The sequence below is a fragment of the Oryctolagus cuniculus genome, chromosome 15 (genome assembly GCF_051225735.1).
Source record: "Oryctolagus cuniculus isolate XC-2025 breed Fujian yellow rabbit chromosome 15, ASM5122573v1, whole genome shotgun sequence".
In the NCBI taxonomy this organism is placed as follows: domain Eukaryota; kingdom Metazoa; phylum Chordata; class Mammalia; order Lagomorpha; family Leporidae; genus Oryctolagus; species Oryctolagus cuniculus.
In genome coordinates this window covers 39750210-39773076 of record NC_142881.1, presented here as the reverse complement: position 1 = coordinate 39773076, position 22867 = coordinate 39750210, and the positions used below count along the sequence as shown (strand labels likewise).

Sequence of the window (22867 nt, the reverse complement as noted above, 5' to 3'; positions counted from 1 at the left end):
AAGAAATGTACAAAATTGAAACAAAAAATACAAATATCAGCAAAATGAAGAGCTGATTTTTTGAAAAAATAAACAAAATTGACATACCATTGGTACAACTAACTAGAAAAAGGAAAGAAAAGACACAAATCAACAAAATTAGAGATGAAAATAGAAATGTAACAATAGACACCTAGAAATAAAAAGAACTATCTGAAAGCACTATATAGAGCTGTATGCCAACAAACTGGGAAACCTAGAAGAAATGAATAGGTTCCTGGACACATACAAGCTACCTAAATTGACCCATGAAGACATAGAAAACCTAAACAAACCCATAAACAAAACAGAAATTCAATCAGTAATAAAGACCCTTCCAAGAAAGAAAAGTCCAGGACTGGATGGCTTCAATCTTGAATTCTACCAGACATTTAAAGGAGAACTAACCCAAATTCCTTTCAAATTATTCAAAAATAATTGAAAGGGAGAGAATCCTCCCAAATTCTTTCTATGAAGCCAGCATTACCTTAATTCCTAAACCCAGAAAAAACAAAACAGAGGAAGAGCACTACAGATCAATTTACCTGATGAACATAGACACAAAAATTCTTAACAAAATTCTGGCCAATCAAATCCAACAACACATCAGAAAGATCATTCACCCAGATCAAGTAGGATTTATCCCTGGTATGCAGGGATAGTTCAACATTCAAAAATCAATGTGATACATCACATTAACAAATTGATGAACAAAAGCCCTGATTATCTCAATAGATGCAGAGAAAGCATTTGACAAAATACAACACACTTTCATGATGAAAACTCTAAGCAAATTGGGTTTATAAAGAATATTCCTCAACACAATCAAGGCAATTTAAGACAAACACATGGCCAGCATCATATTGAATGGGAAAAAGTTGGAAGCATTCCCACTGAGATCCAGTACCAGACAGGGATGCCCACTCTCAGCATTGCTATTCAATATGGCCCTGGAAGTTTTAGCCAGAGGCATTATGCAAGAAAAATAAATCAAAGAGGGGCCGGCACTGTGGCTCACTTGGTTAATCCTCTGCCTACAGCACCAGCATCCCATATGGGCACCAGGTTCTAGTCCCGGTTGCTCCTCTTCCAGTCCAGCTCTCTGCTGTGGCACGGGAAGGCAGTGGAGGATGGTCCAAGTGCTTGGGCCCTGCACCCGCATGGGAGACCAGGAGGAAGCATCTGGATTCTGGCTTCAGATCAGCGTAGTTCTTGCTGTAGCAGCCATTTGGGGAGTGAACCAAGAGAAGGAAGACTTTCTCTCTGTCTCTCTCTCTCTCACTGTCTAACTCTGTCAAATAAATAAAAAAGAAAAGAAAAATAAATCAAAGGGATACAAATTGGGAAGGAAGAAGTCAAATTATCCCTATTTACAGATGGCATGATTCTATATATAGGGAATCCAAAAGACTCCACTAAGAAGGAATATATAGAGTTTAGTAAAGTAGCAGGATATAAAGTCAATTGCACAAAAATCAACAGCTTTGTATACAGAGACAATGCCATGGGTGACCTAGAACTTCTGAGATCAATCCAATTCACAATAGCTACAAAAAAAAAATCAAATACCTTAGAATAAATTTAACCAAGGATTAAGTCAAGGATCTCTACAATGAGAATTATTGAACATTAAAGAAAGAAATAGAACAAGACACAAAAAATGGAAAAATTTTCCATGTTCATGGAATGGAAGAATCATTATCATCAAAATGTCCATTCTTCCAAAAGAAAATGTACAGATTCAATGTAATACCAATCAAAATACCAAAAGGACAAATATCATATGTTCTCCCTGATCTGTGATACCTAATAGGGCACCTAAAATGAAATCTGTAGAAATGAAATTGACACTTTGAGAAGCAATGACTTGAACAGCCCTTGTCTTGACTGTCGAGAAACGGGTTTTTTTTTTTTCCTCTTCTCCATACTATTTGTTGAACTCTTTACTTAATATAGAATTAATCATCATGCATAAAGTCAACTGAAAATAGATCTCAGTAAAAAGTAAGAGTGGGAATTAGAGAGAAAGGAGGAAGTTTGTACCTATAAAGCTATATAGTTCTTCAGACATTCCTATAGACTTACTTCTAAGAGTACAGTTTAAAAATTTGCCATGGGACCCCAATTCCCATTAGGCTGGGTGGTAAAAATGCCATCTTAAGTGTTAAAGTGACCATAGTAAGTGTTAGTGATCATATAGATAGGAATAAGTATTAATGGAATCATATAAATAAGATAAAATGTCTGGTAATAATAATAGATAGAATTAAAAAGGAGAGAAAATTTCAACATGGGAAGCAGTCCACATAGCAGACTCATAGAATGACAACCACTTTAAATAGCACTCTGACCTCAGAATCAGCCCCTAAGGCATTCTGGTCTGGCTGAAAAGCAGCAAAAATGTCCTAAATGGCAAAAAAAAAAAAAAAAAAAAAAAAAAAAAAAAAAGTCCTAAAAGGCAAAAAAAAAAAGTCCTATATGAAGGATTTCTGTGAGAGAGATCCCAGTGGAAAGAAGTGGCCACCAGAGAAGGATGTACTTTTCTGGCGTTTGTGGATTCAAAAGGCTGCCATAGCCTTGGCAGCTCATGTCAAGAGCCTTGGGTGATCACTGATGTCACAGATAAAAGTGTTAATTGTTAACAACAGGAATCACTGTGCACTAACTTCCCATGCAGGACCTCTGTCCTCAATAAGTTGTACTATGAGAATTAACTGCAAAATTTGTTCTCAAACAGTACTTTTTACATCATGTGTGTGTATGTGTGTAAACTGTTGAAATCATTACTTAGTATAGAGTTGGTTTTCTGTAAATAAAGTTAATTAAAAATGAATCTTAAAGAAGAATGGGATGGGGAGAAGGAATATGGGTATGGGGGGAAAACCACTATATCCCTAAAGTTGTACCTATAAAAATTGTATTCACTAAATAAAAGTTTAAAAAAAAAACTTCTATACCTCAACAAAAGAATATATAATAGGCTGATTTAAAAATCAGGAAAGCACAAAATAAAAACTGCTAACTAAAAATTGGCAAAGAGGAGCAGATGTTTAGCTTAGCAATTAAGATACCCACATCCCATATCAGAGTCCTTGTATTCAATTCTAGGCCTCAGCTCCTGACTCTTAACTTTCAGCTAATACAGATCCTGGAAGGCAGTGGTGATGGTTCAGGTGATAGGCTTCCTGTCATCAAGACAGGAGACCTGGACCATCTCCTGACCATTGCAGGCATTTGAGGAGTACACCAGCTGATGAGTGTCCTTTGCACCTCTCTCGATTGTATAATTTTTTTTATTCTGAAAAGGACTTGAATAGACTTTTCTTTAAAGAAAATGTACAGATGGCCAATATAGAAAAATATGCTTGCAAGATCAATAATTACAAGGAAAACATAAATCAAAGCCACAACGAGATATCTATGTTAGATGGCTATTATATATTTTGTAAAAGACAAGTGTTGCTGAGGTTATAGAGAAAAAGGAACTGTTGCATACTGGTCGGAATGTATAATGGTGGAGCCACTACAGAAAACACCATGAAGATTCTGCAAAAGATTAGAAAAAAAAAATCACATGATCCAAAAATCTCACTGGTGAATTTATATCCAAGAGAGGTAAAATTAGTTTGTTAAAGAGCAATGTGAAATTCCATATTGATTTCAGCACTATTCATATAGCCAAGACATGAAAACAATTTAACATCCATTGACAAGAGAATGAATTAAAAAGAAGGAAATCCTACTATAAGTGACACCACAGGTGAAACTGGAGAGTGCTATACAAAGTGAAATAAGCCAGTCACAGGACATACACTGAATAATTCCAGTTATGGGAAATATTAAAATAGTCAAAATCACAAAAACAGACAGTACGATGGTAGTTGCCAGGGACTGGCGGAAGGAGGAAAAGAGGAATTGCTGTTCTACAGAACTAAACTTGTGGTCATACAAGATGATTAAGTTCTACAGTTTTGCTGAACAATGCTGCACCTCCGTTTAACAATATTGTATCACATACTAGGTGCACTTATTGCTGCTGCAGCGTCATTGTTTCTAGGACCACTCACCTAACAAAGCAAGTAAATATGAGGCTACTTCAAAGCATTCATGGAAAAATGGCATCCAAAGGAGCTGATTTATGTGCAGAAAACGTTTTGAAATGAATGCACAGTTTTTTCACAATAAATATTTCTGTGAACTATTTGAAAACCTTTCATATGTGTATGTACACTAACTTCTGTGCATATATTTATATCTATATAGACAAGGTAAAACTTCTATGTTCAATTAACTATTTCATACTGATGTCTCTAATCCATTAATGCATAGATCACTCTAAATTTCTCCTCTGACCTTTAAACTCCTACTCCAACAGTGAGAAACTTGTCATTATTCACCACCTGTATTAGTTTCCTATGGCTACTATAGCAAACCTGCTTCTTTTAACAAAAGAAACTTACTCTCTCAAAGCCCATGATGCAAAAGTCCAAATTCAGTTTCACTGGCCCAAAATCAAGGCATCAGCCTTGCCATATTCACTTTGCAAGCTCCAGGGAAGAAACTGTTCCTTGTCTTTTTCAGTTTCTGGAGGCTGACAGGATTCCTTGGCTTTTGGTCACATTCCCTTCTGCCTCTCTAAAGATCTGGCAACGATTACACTGGCTTTCCCTGGATAATCCCCCCACAGCAACATTTAACTTAATCACATCTGCAAAGAGTATTTGCAAACCCTGTAACATTCATAGGTTTTACAAATGAATACCTGGTATATTAGTTGGCCATTATTCTACCTATTATACTATTTGTTTACTTGTTCAGTTCTGGCATACATGTATCAAAAATAAGCAGACGGATGCTGAAGCAGCAATGGCAAGTTTATTCAGTAACAACACTGCAACAGGGCAATGAGACCAGTGTGCACTCAACTTCGAGTGGTGCAGAAGAGACTGTGCACTTTAAAGTGAAAGTGATAGAGGAGGAGAAGTGATGAGGACTCCAGCAGAGTTTGGGAAACAGGAATTCCTAAAAGACAGAAAGGGAGGTTGGTCAATGGGAATAATCCATCAGTTTGCTACCTGCCTTCCCCTGAGACCAGCAGACAGAGGTCCTCTCTTCAAGTGTTGCATGGAGCAAACAATAACTTCTTTTGACAGCTCCGATCCTTCCCAGACAATAACGTAAAAGGCTGGAGTCATCATTCTTGAACATGGCCTTGAGCTTTTTGAAACTCTGCTAGCATTTATTCCAATCTCCTAATGCAGCAGAATGGATAAAATAACTTGTGCCAAGAGTTTGAGACTTTTATTATTAGGCCATGGTTGAGGCCCACTTGAGAAGAGGGCTCACAGGAGTTTGACTAAAACTTCTCTGAAGAAGGAGACAGTCTTTGTCAGCTGTACCAGTATTAAAAAATATTAATCTGGACCCTCGTAGGAAACAACCTGATTAACTCAATTACAGCACGTATGCTTCCAACATCACTTCTGTCAGCTCTTTGCTCTCACCACCTTCAGGGAGGTTGTGTCATGTATTTGTTCATTTCTCTTGCCACAGTCTGAAGTCCTCTCTGGGATCCTCAATCTCCTAAATTATTTCTTTAGCTGAATACAGTAAGGTTCACTCTTTACGCTATAAGTTCTATGGGTTTTTACAAATGTACACTGTGATATGTCTACCATTACAGTAGATTACAGAATAGTTCCACCACTGTAAACATGAACCTATGCTTCACTTACTAACCCCCCCCCTCTTTCTCCCACTGATACCCTGGCAACCAACTGGTATTACTGTCTCTATAGTTTTGGAGAATATCATGTAATTGGAATGATACACTATATAGCCTTTTTCAGATTGGTTACTTTCACTTAGAAATATGGATCTAAAGTCTACCTAAGTCTATGATAGCTAGATAAACCATTTACTTTTTAATCACTCAGTTATATTTGGTTATATGGATTGCTAAGTTTTCTCCATTCATCTAATGAAAGATATCTGGATTGGTTCCAAATTTTGGTGACCATAAATAAAGCTGTTACAAGCATTAACACGTCAGTTTTTGTGTGGATTTACATTTTCAAAGCAGGTAATTGACTGCTGAATTGCTTGATAAAACTACATTTTACTTAGTGAGAAACTACCAAATTATCTTCCAAAGTGGTGCCACCAACGGAGAGTTTCTGCTCGTCTGCATACACCGGCAGTTGTATTCTAGCCCTTCTAACAGGTGTGAGTGGTCACACCAGCAGTACTATATACCTGTGACTGCAGCTTGAAATTCCAAGTAAATAATGCTGACCATCTTGTCGCCCACCATCCTTGTATCTCCAGGCAGGTGGCAGATTTTTTTTTTTTTTACCATTTTTTTTTAACTTTTATTTAATGAATATAAATTTCCAAAGTACGATTTATGGATTACAATGGCTTCCCCCCCATACCATCCCTCCCACCCACTACCCTCCCCTTTCCCACTCCCTCTCGCCTTCCATTCACATCAAGATTCATTTTAGATTATCTTAATATACAGAAGATCAGCTTAGTATACATTAAGTAAGGATTTCAACAGTTTGCTCCCACACAGAAACATAAAGTGAAAAATAATAGATGATTTTTTTAAATGATGATGAAATCAGAACAGACCTATTGTCATGTTTAATCCCAGTGAGAGTCAAGTTGGGAGTTGATAATTTCTTTTTTTTTTTTTTTTTACAGAGGATCAGTTTAGTATGCATTAAGTAAAGATTTCAACAGTTTGCACCCCCATAGAAACACAAAGTGAAATATATTGTTTGAGTACTTGTTATAGCATTAAATCTCAATGCACAGCACATTAAGGACAGAGATCCTACATGAGGAGTAAGTGCACAGGATCACATTTCAGTTAAATTTCAACACTTAAGAATAACCGTGTATTAATTACAGAATTAAACCAGTCATATTAAGTAGAACAGACAAAAAAACTACTAAGAGGGATAATGTATTAAGTTGTTCATTAACAGTCAGGGCTATGCTGATCAAGTCACCGTTTCCCATAGTGTCCATTCCACTTCAACAGGTTTCCTTTTTGGTGTTCAGTCAGTTGTCACCGATCAGGGAGAACATATGGTATTTGTCCCTTTGGGACTGGCTTATTTCACTCAGCATGATGTGTTCCAGATTCCTCCATTTTGTTGCAAATGACTGGATTTCATTGTTTCTTACTGCGGTATAGTATTCTAAAGAGTACATATCCCATAATTTCTTTATCCAGTCTACCGTTGATGGGCATTTAGGTCGGTTCCAGGTCTTAGCTAATGTGAATTGAGCTGCAATAAACATTAGGGTGCAGACCGCTTTTTTGTTTGCCAATTTAAATTCCTTTGGGTAAATTCCAAGGAGTGGGATGGCTGGGTCGAACGGTAGGGTTATCCTCAGGTTTCTGAGGGATCTCCAGACTGACTTCCATAGTGGCTTGACCAGTTTGCATTCCCACCAACAGTGGGTTAGTGTCCCTTTTTCCCCACATCCTTAAACAGCTCGTTTTCTTTATTTTGAATTTCAAGATTTCTTAGTATGTTTTATTTGAAATTTATGTGCAAGTATCCTTTTATAATCCATAACTCGTGGTTTATTTTCCTATCACAGACTCTCATAGAAGATTTCATTTTATGAATTCCAATATCTGTTTTCTGTTTTCTGTGTCATGCTTTTGGTGCTATCTAAATACTCATAGCCTAAGATCACTAGATTAGTGTCTCTAAAAACTCATATCTAAGATAACTAGATGATTCTTATGTTATCTTCTAAAGGTTTTATAATTTTGCAATTAATTTTAGGTATTTGATAACAATTTTTTCAAGGCTCAAGGCTTATGTTCAAATTCAGCTTTTTTGCAGGTGGATTACCAGTTGCTCCAATGCCACTTGATGAAAAGCCCAGCCTTTCTCTGCAGAATTGCCTTTGTTTCTTTGTCTAATATCAGTTCAATATAATTTGTGGATCTGTTTCTATACTATTGATTCATGTGCCTATCCTTTTCTTAATACCACACTATCATGATTACTGTAGCTTGGGAGTAAGTTTTGAAATCAGGTAATATTAGTCCTCTAAATTTATTTTTCTTCTTCATTACTGTGTTAATATTCTGGATCATTTTCCCTTTCTATATAAAATTTTTTTAAATATTTATTTATTTGAAGGCAGAGTTACACAGAGGCAGAGAGAGAGAGAGGGAGGGAGGGAGGGAGGGAGGGAGGGAGGGAGGGAGAGAGAGGTTTTCTATCCGCTGGCTCACTCCCAAGATGGCCATAACAGCTGGAGCTGTACCAATCTGAAGCCAAGAGCCAGGAACTTCTTCCGGGTCTCCCACATAGGTACAAGGGCCCAAGGACTTGGGAAATCCTTGTGCTGCTTTGCCAGACTATAGCAGAGAGCTGGATGGGAAGTGGAGCATTTGGGACTCAAACCCGTGCCCATATGGGATGCCAGCACTGCAGGTGGCAGCTTTTACCCACTACACTACAGTGCTGGCCCCTTTATATAAACTTTTGAATCAATTTGACAATACTTATAAAATCCTTGCTGGGATTTTGACTGCAATTGAAGTAAATTTGTAGGTCAAGTTGGGAAATATTGATATCCTAGTGCTGTCTTTTTTTTAAGATTTATTTATTTCTTTGAAAGTCAGAAAGAGAGAGAGAGAGAATCTTTCATCTATTGGTTCACTCCCCAGATGGCTGCAGTGGCCAGGGATGGACCAGGCTGAAGCCGGAGCCAGGAACCCCATCCAGATCTCCACATGGGTGCAAGGTCCTAAGTATCTGGGCCATCTTCCTCTGCCTTCCCAAGTGCATTAGCAAGGAGCTGGATAGGAAATGTAGCAGCCAGGACTAGAACTTGGGTCCATATGGGATGCCGGTGCTGCAGATGGTAGCTTAATCTGCTGTACCACAGTGCCAGCCATGGTATCATAGAATCTAGCTAATTAATTTAAAACATTAATGTTTTAAACTTCATCAGTAGAGCCGGCGCCGTGGCTCAATAGGCTAATCCTCCACCTTGCGGCGCCGGCACACCGGGTTCGAGTCCCGGTTGGGGCGCCGGATTCTGTCCCGGTTGCCTCTCTTCCAGGCCAGCTCTCTGCTATGGCCAGGGAGTGCAGTGGAGGATGGCCCAGGTGCTTGGGCCCTGCACCCCATGGGAGACCAGGAAAAGCACCTGGCTCCTGGCTCCTGCCAGGATCAGCGCGGTGCACCAGCTGCAGCGGCGGCCATTGGAGGGTGAACCAACGGCAAAAAAGGAAGACCTTTCTCTCTCTGTCTCTCTCTCTCACTGTCCACTCTGCCTGTCAAAAAAAAAAAAAAAAAAAAAAAAAAAAAAAAAAAAAAAACTTCATCAGTAATAATTTTCTGAATATTTACCTTGCACATATTTTGTTTGATTTATACCTGTTTCTTTTGTTCTTTTATTGTAAATAATATTTAACATTTTCCCTCCCAACTGCTCATCACTAGTATTTAAGAAAGCAATTGACTTCTGCATATTAACCTTATCACCTGGGACCTCATTACTCTTATTCACATTTTCCAGATTTTTGTTGGTTGAGTTCTCTGCATAAGCAATCATGCAATTTGTAATCACACAGAATTTTATTTCCCAGTAAAATTCTTACTTTACTTCCTTCCTAGTCTATGTATTCTCATTTTCTTTCATTATCTTAGTACTAGCGAACACTTTGAGCAAAATGTTAAATAAGAATGGTGAGGCATGTGTTGTTCCCATTTCTAGGCTGGAAGCATCCAGTTTCTTAGCATTAAATATAATGTTAGCTGTAGGTATTCTGTAGATCTTCTTCACTTTTTAAATTCTGTTTTCCAAACTTACTTGACCATGAAACCTTTCCAAGTACAACCATTAATACTTCACTGGAACAATGGTGTTCCATGGAACGCAGGAAAAACATCACGATAATCATTCAAGAGCAACAGGCCAAATTTGCCCTTGAGGAGAGGTGAGAATATTTTAGAGAGAGAACAAACACAGGAGTGATGCCAATACTTACTTATCAAAACAAGTGCCCAGATATCTGAGGTCTCGCACCCAGAGTTTCTACCATCAAGTCCACCAGATTCATTAATGCATCCATTCTTAAAATACTGTTTTGTGTAGTCAGCATTAGCATGAGTTAAGGAGATATAAAGATAAATAAGGTCTGACTCATGCAATGGAGGAATCCACGAGCTTGTGGAGAAAAAGAAATTAATTCATCCCTAAGCAGCTTTCCCCTGGTATGGAAAAAAAAAATGCACCTAAAAATGTCCCCTCAGGCAGGCTGCAAAGAGCACTATGAGTCTAGTTCCAGAAACGGGTTTCTTTTTTTTTAAACTGAGGAGTTTTTGATCATGAAAGGCTTAGACATACAAAATTATTTTAAATAATAAAGTATCCATTATCTACCACCTACTTAAGCAATAAAATGTGGTTGGTACTCTTAAAGCCCATGTGTACTCCCACAACTGAAATCAAGTCCTTCTCCCTCACTGCTGGTAACTTTCACAGCAAATTAGGTATTTAAATTTTCCATGAATGTCTCCACACTGCACTACATGACTATGCATTCCTAAATAATGCTTACTATTTTGGAACATTTGGGGATTTTATATAAATTGTAATGGACACAAGTCCCTACAATTTCCTTTCTTCACTCTTTCTTATACATGTGAGCCACAGCTACATTAGACAACCTGGCTCTAATCCATTTTCACCACATAGCAATGGTGTATGGTACAAATACAGCACAATATATGGATTTATTTTCCCCTAGATTACATATAGGTTGTTTCCAATTTATTGATATTTCCCAAATACTCCCATGTGTATTATTACAGGGGTCTCCTGGTCAGTTGTGCCAGAGTTTCACTCAGGTATGCACCTCAGGGAAGTGTTGCCAGGAAAGGGACATGCAACATCATCTCTCCTGGATTTTGGACAAACTGCTCCCTAGAGGGATTACTTTTTTATTTCTTGTAAGCATCAGATAAGAGTCTGTTTTCATACTTTGGCCAACATGTTGGCAATTCAGTTACTGCAAATGTTGTGTTCCTAATTATCAGAGAAGTTAAGAAGCTTTTTGTGTATGTGAACCAGGTGGTCAGGAAACCAGTCACTGTCATGTACAAAAGAGGGGGTTTGATGTAGGAAATGAAACTCAGATAAATCCGAGTGTTGCTAAGGGAGTGGAGGTCTTAAAAGAAGGAACTGAAGCACTAGCACAGATGAAAAGCCAGAAAAGCTTAAATCGCCCATGTATCTATTTACCAAGGTTAGAATGTAATGAAGGAGTGTGTGGAAAGGTTAAATGCCTGAGTGCCCCCAACCCTGTTTGTCTACCATGACCTACAGAGAGTAATTCCTGCTTTACTTCCATCTCCCCATCTCCTATGTATCTCTCTCGTTAAAAGGAGATTCGGGGAAGAACAGTCTCCAGCATTAGACAGGGGGACTGATTTGGGGGACAACAGACAATTCAGCAAAAACACATGACTGATCTTTTCAGAGAAGTGACTTACCAGATTCACTTAACAATATGTGCTCAGTTTCAAAGTGAGCTGTTATTAATAACAGGAATAAACATGTAAGGTGCATAGGAACAAACCCAATAATGAATGCCTTAAGCCTTTCAGAGGAAAGGTCCTAGAGAATACTGAAGGACATTGAAGACAATTCAGACAAAGTGAGTGATACCTGATGTTTATGCATGGGATAGTTAATACAGAATAGACTTCAATTCTCTTTCAAATCAATACGTAAATTCAGCACACTAGCAATAGAACATATACACTATGGGATTAAATAAACTCATTTTACAGTGCATGTGTAATATGTATATAGAAGCAAAACTGAAGCACAGCTAAGTCAACTTTGAAAAAGAAAGAAGACTAGCAATATTAACACATATTGCTAGGCCATGTGTTAAAAGAAATTTAAATTGTTAAAAAGATACAATATTGATAAAAACGGAAAATAGATTTAGACTAGATTAATGAAACACCATTTAAGAAATAGACCCCTGCACATGCAGAAAATTTTATACAACGAAGATAATCCCACAAATCAATGAGGAAGGTTGGCATTGTTTAGTTGATATTATGAAAAACTAGTTCACCATATGGAGGAAAATGGAGTTGAGATTTTACTTTTTGATCACATGCCAACTGAACACTGATTAGATATCCAAATTTAAAGATTAGACCATAATTGTACAAAAGAAAATGTGACAGAATATATATATTTTACCAAGTTTATAGGGAAGTCACTGGAAATAATTTTTCAAAAGACTGTAAGGGGGTAAAATAGATGAGTAAAATAAAATCATGGATTTCCTAAAGGACTCTAAAATAAGAGCATACAGAAAGACTGGCAGCAGATATTTGCAACCTTAAAAAATGATTAGCAAACAATGCTTAGAATTTAAAAAAAAAAAAAAGTCTTGACAATGAAAAAAAAAGAAGTACATTAGAAATTTAGAGGAAGCCCACCTGACTAACAATAACAATGCCAGGTAAGATACTCCAATTCAAATTACAATTACTAGTAAAGTGCTAATTAAAACAACAATGAAAAATCAATGTATACCCATCAGGATGACAAAACTTAGAAAGACGATTAATATCTAATGTCGGGGAACTATGGATCTGAACACTGGTGTGCTGCGTACTGGAACTACAAAGAGCTGATCCAGCCAGGCTGAAATGTAGAACAGCAGTGTTCGGGAAAGTTACACATTTGTGTATTTTATGACTAGGTCATCCCACATTCTTGAATTTCTCTCAGAAATTCAGAAAGGTATGCATCCAAGAATGCTCACAGTGGCATTGTTTATAATGATAGCAAAAAGAGATTTGCTCAATGTCTATTTCTAGAATGAAAAATTAAATGGGGCAGTTGTATAGCATAGAATGCTATGCAGCTCAAAGAAACAACAAACCAGATGCACATATAAATGATGTTAATAGATTTTAAAAACATTGTCAAAACTGACTAAACTGTTAAAGTTGGATTTACAGTATAATACTATCTATGTAAATTAAAAACAAACACAAAGCAAAATAATATATTTTCCAAGGGTATATACACAGTCATGCATCTCTTAACGACAGGGATGTATTTTGAGAAATGTGCTGGTAGGCAATTTTTCCCTTGTGCAGACACAGAATGTACTTACATAATCCTAGAAGGTGTAAGTTTATCACTCCACATGGCTTCTGGATGCAACCAGGAGACAAGGAAAACACAAGATGTATGAGGCCGCTGCTATCAAAGAAAAACAAAGCATTTTTTCTAAGTAGGAGTACTCTCAAACAATAAAAAAAAGTATGGCAAATATACATGAACCAATAGCAATCATTTATCACTATCAAATATTATGTACTGTACATAATTGCATGTGCTATATTTTTATACAACCAGCAGTGAAGGTTTGTTTATATAACCATAAACAAATGAGTAATACAGTATGACAGCAACAATGTCACTGGATGATAGGCATTTTTCAGCTCCCTTTTAATCTTTGAGAACCACCATTGTGTATGAGCCCACCATTCATCAAGACGTTGTCATGTAGAACATGAGTGTATTCAAGAAAATATAACTATGTGTATGCCTCAGAATATAAACAAACCCATTACAAAGGAGGAATAAAAAGCTGTAAAGCCTTCACTAATCAGTTAAGATAATTGGATACATACTGAAGATGATGATGAGCTACACTCTGTCTCATTTCCAATAGTTAAAAGAGCAGAAAATGTTAATAAAAAAACATGCATACACAATTCTTAATCCTGAGGCATTCTGGCACATACCACACAATGACAGAAATAGTTTTGGTGCAAAGTTAAAGACTAGGACTTAGTAATCTAATTTCATTTGGTAACTTTTCTCCTATGTAGGTATGCTTTATCTACAGCAAACCAAGATTTACAGAAATTGCCTATATTTAAGTTTTTAGGATGTTCTAATCTGGTCACAGTTCTTCGCAGCATGACAGAAGCAAAGATCCATTTGCTAACCCAACTTTATTGAATGATACCATTAGCAAAAGTGGTCTCCTGTGGGGTATACAATGATAGCCATCTCATAAGGATGAGGTTACCTAATAAGACATAAATGATGGGTACATTTTTATTCTGATATTTGGTCACATTCTGACAGTATTTTTAACCTCTCACAGCCTTGGTTGACAATGGATGTCTGCTAAAGATCTGAAGGCTGAAATTAGTCTTCTGTACCATAAAGAAAGTCATCCCCCACTTCTCCCTAGCAACCCCTCTTCGCGTAACTGGTAGGGGACTCATAGGCAAAAAATGGCAGAAATTTGTGGTAGATGTCCCTTCAAAGTTAAATTAGCTTTAACATTTTTCTGTTGAATTACGAGGCCCTCTTTAAGCAAATAATTGCCACACAAACTAAAAGGAATGAATACTGGTCAACCAAAGAAAAAGAGAATCGTGAAAATCCCATTTTATCAACAGCTGACCAGAAAACACTGGGAAGAAGTATGTTTAGCTCTGGAAGTCAGTGTTTAATAAGAATGTTAACTGATTCCTGGGCAAAGTAGAATGGACATTGAGCATGAAAAGCACATTTAAACAGGAGCTCAGGACGTAGGTGCCAGAAAAAAAGAAGTGTAGGATCTGGAGACTCATACTTTGGGTTCTGTTTCTATCAGGATCTCAAAAGACCTTCCCTGCTTATAAGTCTGACATTTTTTCAAAAAGAGGGAGTTTGGTTTAGGCATTGTGGTAGACTGCAGAGAAAATTTATGTATCTATTTAGATGGTACACTAAGTGATACTTCATGGACCCCTCTTGCCCTGACTTTCAACGCCACTGTGAATAGGTTTTCAATGTACAAGGGGAATGAAGGTGCTCTTGTTAGTAAAAGCCACATGAATGGAATTTTCAAATCAACTCTTTTGCATGTGGTTCCAGGTGGAATGAAATAAAAAGGAGTTTTCACCACCATTTGGAACTGTTCAATTGCTAGCTCAGCTCTGTCGGACATATAGTACTGAGACTTAATATCTGCAAAACTCCAAGAACACAACCTCAGAACAAGTCACCTTTCTTATTACAGGGTCTGCTGATGAAGGTTCCAACCACAAGTCTTATTTTCAAAATGGTGGCTGAAGTTAGAATAACATACAGTGAATTTCTGAAGTTGTCTGCTTTGCCTTTTTTCTCAAAACAGAGGCTGCATTGCGTTGAGATTGGAGCCTTAGTGCTTTGTATCAAAATCATGAACGCTACTGTAAGCCTAACGGAAAGGCCCTCAGACTTTTAGCTGGCTTATTCATGCCAAATAAACATGAAATGGCAAATGTGAGATTTATGTTGATGACCAAACCACAGAGACAAAAGGGACCCTGATCCCAGATCTTCTCAAGAGGCGGCTGCTCTGGAAAGCAAGGACTCTGTGCTCTTGAGTCCCAGACGCTCCAGGGGTACTTTTCAAACTAGGAGATGGAGCAGAGCTCAGGTGCCGTTCGCTTAAAGCAACGGGTGGGACTCAAGTGGCTGTGCTGAAAGGTTGTGCCAACTGCACCACTGCACAGCAGTGCCAAGCTTTTGACCTGGCTCCTCTGAAAATATATTTCCTTCACTCTCAAGGCTGAATGTATTCAGTTTGTCAGCTTTTACTGGCTACCAACCAAGGAAGCAGCTGCTAGCTTCTTTATATGTGCCAGGCATAACATTCAGGAAAGGTGGTCTCCATCATTTTGCTAATGGTACATCTCTTATTTCTAAAATAAGTCAATATTTTAAAACACGGAAACAGGTAGACCTTTGTTTATCCTTTCATCTGTAGGAAGCAGAGCAAATGGAACAGAGAATTTGCCATTCAGATATTCCTCAAGCCAGAAAATCTTTATTTTCTGTTTTCTTCCCTGCATTAATAGAATGGTGGTTTCTTTCAGAGAGGGCAGTGCCCCCAGGGAACATTTTACAAAATTGTAGGGGAATTTTTTTTTCATATGATAAAGGAACCATAGCAGTGTTTACTAGTTGGGGTATTTGATGAGTTGGATTGTCTCACATCAAGTATTAGATCTCCTTAAACTTTTTAAAGATTTATGTATTTATATGAAAGGCAGAGTGACAGAGAGGGAGAGAGCTCTTCCATCCACTTGTTCACTCCCCAAATGTCTGCAATGGCCAGGGTTCACTCTATGCTGGTCTCCAACATGGTTGCAGGGGTACAAGTACTTGGGCCATTTTCTTCTGCTTTCTCAGGTTCATTAGGAGGGTGCTGGATTCAGAGAACAGCAGCTACGACTGCAACTCAAGTGCTCCAGTATGGGACTGGGAGTCACAAGCAGCTGCGATATCCACTTACCACAATGCTGAGCCAAAGCTGCTCAACTTCTCAATTTATTGTATAGGGCTTTCTTGCAGGTGAAAAATGTTAATAACCCAAGCCAAGAACAAAGCTGTTTTCACAAAAACACAAAGTATATTTTGCATAATTTATTTTATCTTGACTATCTAGAAATTTAACTACCATGGAAACAAACAAAAACAAAAAAAGGAGTCCCTTGTTTTAAAAGCACTACAATGCACCAGCGCAGTGGTGTAGCAGGTAAAGCCGCCACCTGAAATGCTGGTATCCCATATGAGCGCTGGTTTGAGTCCTGGCTGCTCCACTTCTGATCCAGCTCTCTACTATGGCCTAGGAAAGCAGTAGAAGATGGCCCAAGTCCTTGGGCCCCTGCTCCCTCATAGGAAACCCAGAAGCTCCTGGCTTCGGATTGGCACAGCTCTAGCCATTGCGGCCAACTGGGGAGTGAACCAGCAGATGGAAGACCTCTTTCTCTTTGTGTAACTCTGACCTTCAAATAAATAGATCTTTTAAAAAAACAAAAAAGCATTACAGCGACTGATTTCTATTTCATAAAATCATAATCACAGAATTAACTGTCTTCCTGGTGTCATTCTGAATGTTACCACCTGTCCCATGAGAATGATTCTCTGTTAGCTTTTGACCACTTCATTTAGGCACTGTAACACATACTTTACTTGAAACTATTTTATTCTCCTCAAGTTATAATTAAGGTATTGTTTCCAGATACAGATATTGTAGATAATGTGTCCGAGTTTGTGGTTTGCCTTTTTTTTTTTTTTTTTTTTTTTGACAAACAGAGTGAGACAGTGAGAGAGAGAGACAGAGAGAAAGGTCTTCCTTCCGTTGGTTCACTCCCCAAATGGCCACTACAACCAGAGCTGCGCTGATCCGAAGCCAGGAGCCAGGTGCTTCCTCCTGGTCTCCTATGCGGGTGCAGGGCGCAAGCACTTGGACCATCCTCCACTGCCCTCCCAGGCCACAGTGGACTGGAAGAGGAGCAACTGGGACAGAATCTGGCACCCCAACTGGGACTAGAACCTGGAGTAGTGGCGCCACAGGTGGAGGATTAACCAAGTGAGCCAAGGCGCCAGCCGCCTTTTTATTTTCTTAACAGCCCCATTTGAAGAAAGGTGATTTAAATCTTAATAGGCCCAACTTACATCTCTCATTCTTGATGTTCTCCGTATCCTGTGACAAAACATGCCTACAAAAGGATGGAGCTGGATGTTTGGCATAGCAGTTAAGGCACTGCTTGAGACAGCTGTGTCCCATATCCAGCTACTTGGGTTCAGGTCTTGGCTCCAATTTCAGTTATAGCCTCCCACTAATGTACACCCTGACAGGCAGCAAAGACGGTGACCTAGCAGTAACAGTGCCAGTTAGGATGCCTGCTTCCCTTATCAGAGTGCCTGGGTTGAGCCCAACTCTGCTCTAAGACGCAGAAGATGATGACGACTCAAGTACTTGGGTCACTGACACTCTCTTGGGAGACCCAGTTTGAATTCCAGGCTCTTGGTTTCAACCTGACCTAGCACAGTTGTTGTAGCCCTTTGTGGCATAAACCAGCAGATGGAAGAGTTCACTTCTGGATTTTTTTTGTGTTATGGGATTGGTTAATTTCCTCTAGATGAAATTTATTGGCATAAGTATATTAATAATTCTTGTTTAAAATCTGTGAAATCAAGAGTAATGTTTCTCTTTGAAAACTGATATTGTTCATCATTTTTTAATCAAATTTTGTATTAATTATATATTAATTTTTATCTCTTCCAAAAGTTCATGAAAAGGTCTGGCCCCCAAAATTTTAAATCCATGCCTTTGAAGGGTTTTTTAGAGGCCATGAGAAATATACTTTATGGAAAAAAACACACAAATTTTATTTTCAAAGGAATTGATTAATACACTGGAATTTCAGGGTCACAGCAAATGCATAATTACTATTACACAATTCTCAAATTCTCAGGTCAACTTGATATTTATACAATAAGACATACCCAATGTAGTTCATAGATACAATTGTAAAAATGTAATTTTTTCCTTCCAATTTTTGAGATAATATTTTTTGATTGGCATTATAGACAAAGATGTAATGTTCCACTAAATAAAGAGTTCAACACATAAAAAGTAAAAAGACCATAATTCAGCAGGAATAGCAAGGGCTATAAACAATAATCAAATGAAAATACAACCATTTCACTCACATATAGGAAATTTTAAGATAATCACTGATCATTAAAACTATAGTGGTATTGGCCAGTGTCATGGCTCAATAGGCTAATCCTCCGCCTGTGCCACTGGCACACTGCGTTCTAGTCCCAGTCAGGGCAGCAGATTCTGTCCCGGTTGCCCCTCTTCCAGGCCAGCTCTCTGCTCTGGCCCGGGAGTGCAGTGGAGGATGGCCCAAGTCCTTGAGCCCTGCACCCGCTTGGGAGTCCAGGAGAAGCACCTGGCTCCTGGCTTTGTATCAGCGTGATGCACCGGCCACAGCGCGCCGGCCGCGGTGGCCATTGGAGGGTGAACCAATGGTAAAGGAAGACCTTTCTTTCTCTCTCTCACTGTCCACTCTGCCTGTCAAAAAACAAAACAAAACAAAAAACTATAGTGGTATATCATTCTTAACCATTGGTTTCACAAAGATGTAAAACAGTTTGACAAAAATGTATTTTCAGCAATACTGATATAGACATTTCTTCTTTTTTTGTATTTTGGATTTTTTCAAGTTTAGCTCTCATATAAAAGGGAGAACATGCAGTATTTGTCTTCCTGTGTTTGGCTTTTTTCACTCAACATGATGTCTTCAAGTTGTATCTGTTTTGATGCAAATGGCATGATTCAATTCTTTTGTTGTAGTTGAATAGTATTTCAGTGGGGGGGGGGGGCTGTGTATCTCATATTTCCTGTATTCATTCATCTGATGATGGACACTTTGATTCCATATTTGGCTATTGTGAATAGTGCTGCTGTAAACATGGTGCTGCAGGTATTCATAAGGCGTGTCCATATATTTTGAGTGTATACCCAGTAGTGAGATTGCTGGATCATATGACAAATGTAGCTGTAGTTTTTAAGGAAATTTCCATGCAGTTTTCCACAGTGGCTGCACTAACTTATATTCACACCAACACTACATAAGAGTTCCCCTTTTTCCACATCCTCGCCAGCATTTGTTACTCTGTCTCTTGGATAACAGCTATTCTAACAGGGCAGAGGTGGTATCTCATTGTGGTTTTGATTTGCATTTCCCTAATGGTTACTGATGTTTCATTTGTTTGTTGACCATGTTTATTTTGTCTTTTGAGAATTATCTATTTAGGTCCTTTGACCATTTTTTAACTGAATTGCCGAGATTTTCAAAACGTCTTATAACATTCTTTATATACATGGGTACTGGCAATAAATTATCTCAATCATCATTTATGCAACATTTTCTTCTTTTACCTTCATTTTTGAAATGTATTTTTGCTGGAATTAAATTTCTAAGTGAAATTTTCTCTTCTCAGTACTTCAAAGATGTCATTTTGTTATCTTCTGTAATCTATTTCCTTTGAGAAATCAGCTATCATTTATTTCTCATCTATAATTTTTCTACTTTTCTGTGGTCCTTTTTATTCCTTTTGAGTGAGTTTTCAGCAGTTTGACCAGCATAGATATGGTTTTTTTTTTTCATCTTAAGCCTTTGTGGAACATATTAAACTATCTGAACGAAAAATTTGATTTGTAAATTGACTATAGTTTAACTTATTAATTTCAGCAACTTTTAAGTCCCTTGATGAAAAATTTTAATTTAGGTTTTCTATTCATTTTGTTCCATTAAAGTAGAATGGCCTGTTGGGTCAACAGTTTTTTCAATGTTTTTTTTAAATATGTGATATTTTTGTTGTTCCTTTTTTTATTTTACTGGTGGTGATGAAGTTCTTTCACATTCTTCTGAATCTTAACCAGAAGTCGCATTCTACACAAAACTCTTACATTATGTTTTAGATGTATATTATGCATGAACTTCAAGATCATAAAGAAGTTAGCAAAATTTGTCATAAAAGAGGCTTTGGTATTGGAAAATTTAAGGAACCCTAAATTGGGAAGACATGATTTCATAAACATTTTCTGTTCATTTTCATATCTATAATAAAGAAATAATATGAGCCACTTTGTAATTCATGAAATCTAACCTTACTTCATAAACACCAGGCAATTTTTAAATTTTTTATTCCAGGACCTCCTGTCTTGAAGATTCTGATTCATTTAGTCAGTGGTGGGACTCCAAGATACATTGTTTAACTGATTCTGATGTACATTCAGAGCTGGAACCCCTTTCATGGAGATTCCTGAGGCTCAAAAATATAGTGTGTACAAAATTGCTTCATAAACTATATTTTTGTATAGTTTTACCTATATCATTCTTTTAAGTTTTTATTTAAATCACTATTATTATGTCAAATTACCACTATTCATCAGTCTTCCAACTCTAATATTCCTTATGGGATGTTTAGTAAATTTTGGCTAACAATACATGTTGTAAAGAAATTGAGGAGAAATTAGACAATTATTAAGACTTGATAGATGAGTTTGATACCAGGATCAAAGAAGTTATGGCTTTGCTTTAGAAAAAGTTTATCCTTTTCCTAAAGGCAAACAAATTGATCTCAAGACATAGGACAATAGCCATGCCACAGGCAAAGTGTCTATCAATGTAGTAATTGTTGGTTCTTCTTTAGGGAAAAGATTGACACTAAAATGTGACTAAGAGAAGAGACAGAGCCGGTGCCGCGGCTCACTAGGCTAATCCTCTGCCTTGCGGCGCCGGCACAGCAGGTTCTAGTCCCGGTTGGGGCGCCGGATTCTGTCCCAGGTGCTCTTCTTCCAGGCCAGCTCTCTGCTGTGGCCAGGGAGTGCAGTGGAGGATGGCCCAAGTCTTGGGCCCTGCACCCCATGGGAGACCAGGATAAATACCTGGCTCCTGCCATCGGATCAGTGCAGTGCGCCAGCCGCAGCGGCCATTGGAGGGTGAACCAACGGCAAAGGAAGACCTTTCTCTCTGTCTCTCTCTCTCACTGTCCACTCTGCCTGTCATAAATAAAAAAAAAAAAAAAGAGAAGAGACAGAGGATGAATTACATCATCTGACAGGGAAAATGCATTAGACATAGTCATAATTTGTGAATATTTCAGGAATCTCCCCATACAATGTAATATGCAGCAAATAGAAAAATTTCCTGATTCTCTGTACCTTACCTATGCAAAAGACCTTTCTTCTGTTTAATACTTTATTCCCCCTGAATCCCTTATTTTTCACAGCTCTCATTATATTTGAATTTTACATTTGTACATGCAGCTTCAGATTTATGTTGCTCTAAGAATAAATTTATTGAGGTAAGAAACTTCTAATTCTGTACGCACTACAAGATCTGTGACACACTAGGGGCTCAATAAATGTCCACTGAAATGATGAGTGAATGGACCATTATCCAGAATGATTGGAATATATAATATATTGAATAGAATTTTTATATCTTTATGAACTGTTAACTTGTAAAACCAACCACTTAGATCAATTATGTGGATATTTGAGTACAGACGATAATTCTTGGGAAATCTGTCATTAAGTCTGCTTGTATCTCCTATTATCATGGTAACTTTCTATGTCTTCTTTTGATGTCATGGAAGTCTTTGGGAAGAGACTAAGTACATCCTGAGGACCATAGTTCTGGACTCAAGATTCCTAGATTCACATCTCGATTACTGGTTACCTATGTTATCTTGAACATATGTAATTGGGATAATAATTACACACTACACATTCACCAGGATAATCATCAAACCTACCTTGTATGGTCATCGGGAGGAATAAAGGATTTGTACTTAGAACTATTTACAGAAAACCTCTAATTGAATGCATTATAAACATCTCAAATTTGAAAGATATTAATTTTCCTCATCTGTGGGAGATACATTCCAAGGCCTGCAGTTGTCTGAAATCAAGATAGTACCAAACTCTATATATGCTATTGTTCTATACATCCCTTTGATGAAATTTATAAATTAGTAGGATAATTAGTTTTAAAAATAGGAAATTTATAAACATTTATATCTGTGTTCAGCATTCCAACCTGGTGGCTAGCCTGCTGGTGCTCAATATCTAAGTAGTTCAAGTTATAAAATTATTATTACTGCCCGTATTTTTCCTTTGTCATAGAGCTAACTCCTGTATAAAATGAATTTTACTGGATCTTGAGATTTTAGGCAGCAAGATCATCCAGAGCCCATAGACAAACAATAATTTCACAGCCTCTCCCATAAGAGCTCTTTAAAAGCATACTGTTTTGTGAGTTTTGAAAAGCAGGTTATAAATGTCTTTCCTGTTCCACAAACAGTGAATGCTACACAGTAGTACAACACCAAAACTTACCTGAATTTCAGTAGCACATTCATTTACTAACTAGTTTCTATATAATTCTAAGTCATATTACATAATGCA

At 37.7% G+C, this 22867-nt stretch overlaps 1 long non-coding RNA gene across 10 annotated transcripts in view; it reads right to left on the bottom strand.

Moving 5' to 3' along the window:
- LOC127484148 (uncharacterized) overlaps positions 1–22867 on the bottom strand; it is a 298348-nt gene that overhangs the window by 164393 nt on the left and 111088 nt on the right. For 7 of the 10 annotated variants that reach the window (XR_016222145.1, XR_016222142.1, XR_016222144.1 and 4 more), the window contains one exon: positions 13217–13305. This is a non-coding gene — a long non-coding RNA (uncharacterized LOC127484148). The remainder of the gene's footprint in view (positions 1–13216; positions 13306–22867) is intronic. The other 3 variants (XR_016222146.1, XR_016222149.1, XR_016222141.1) reach the window with 1 other exon arrangement.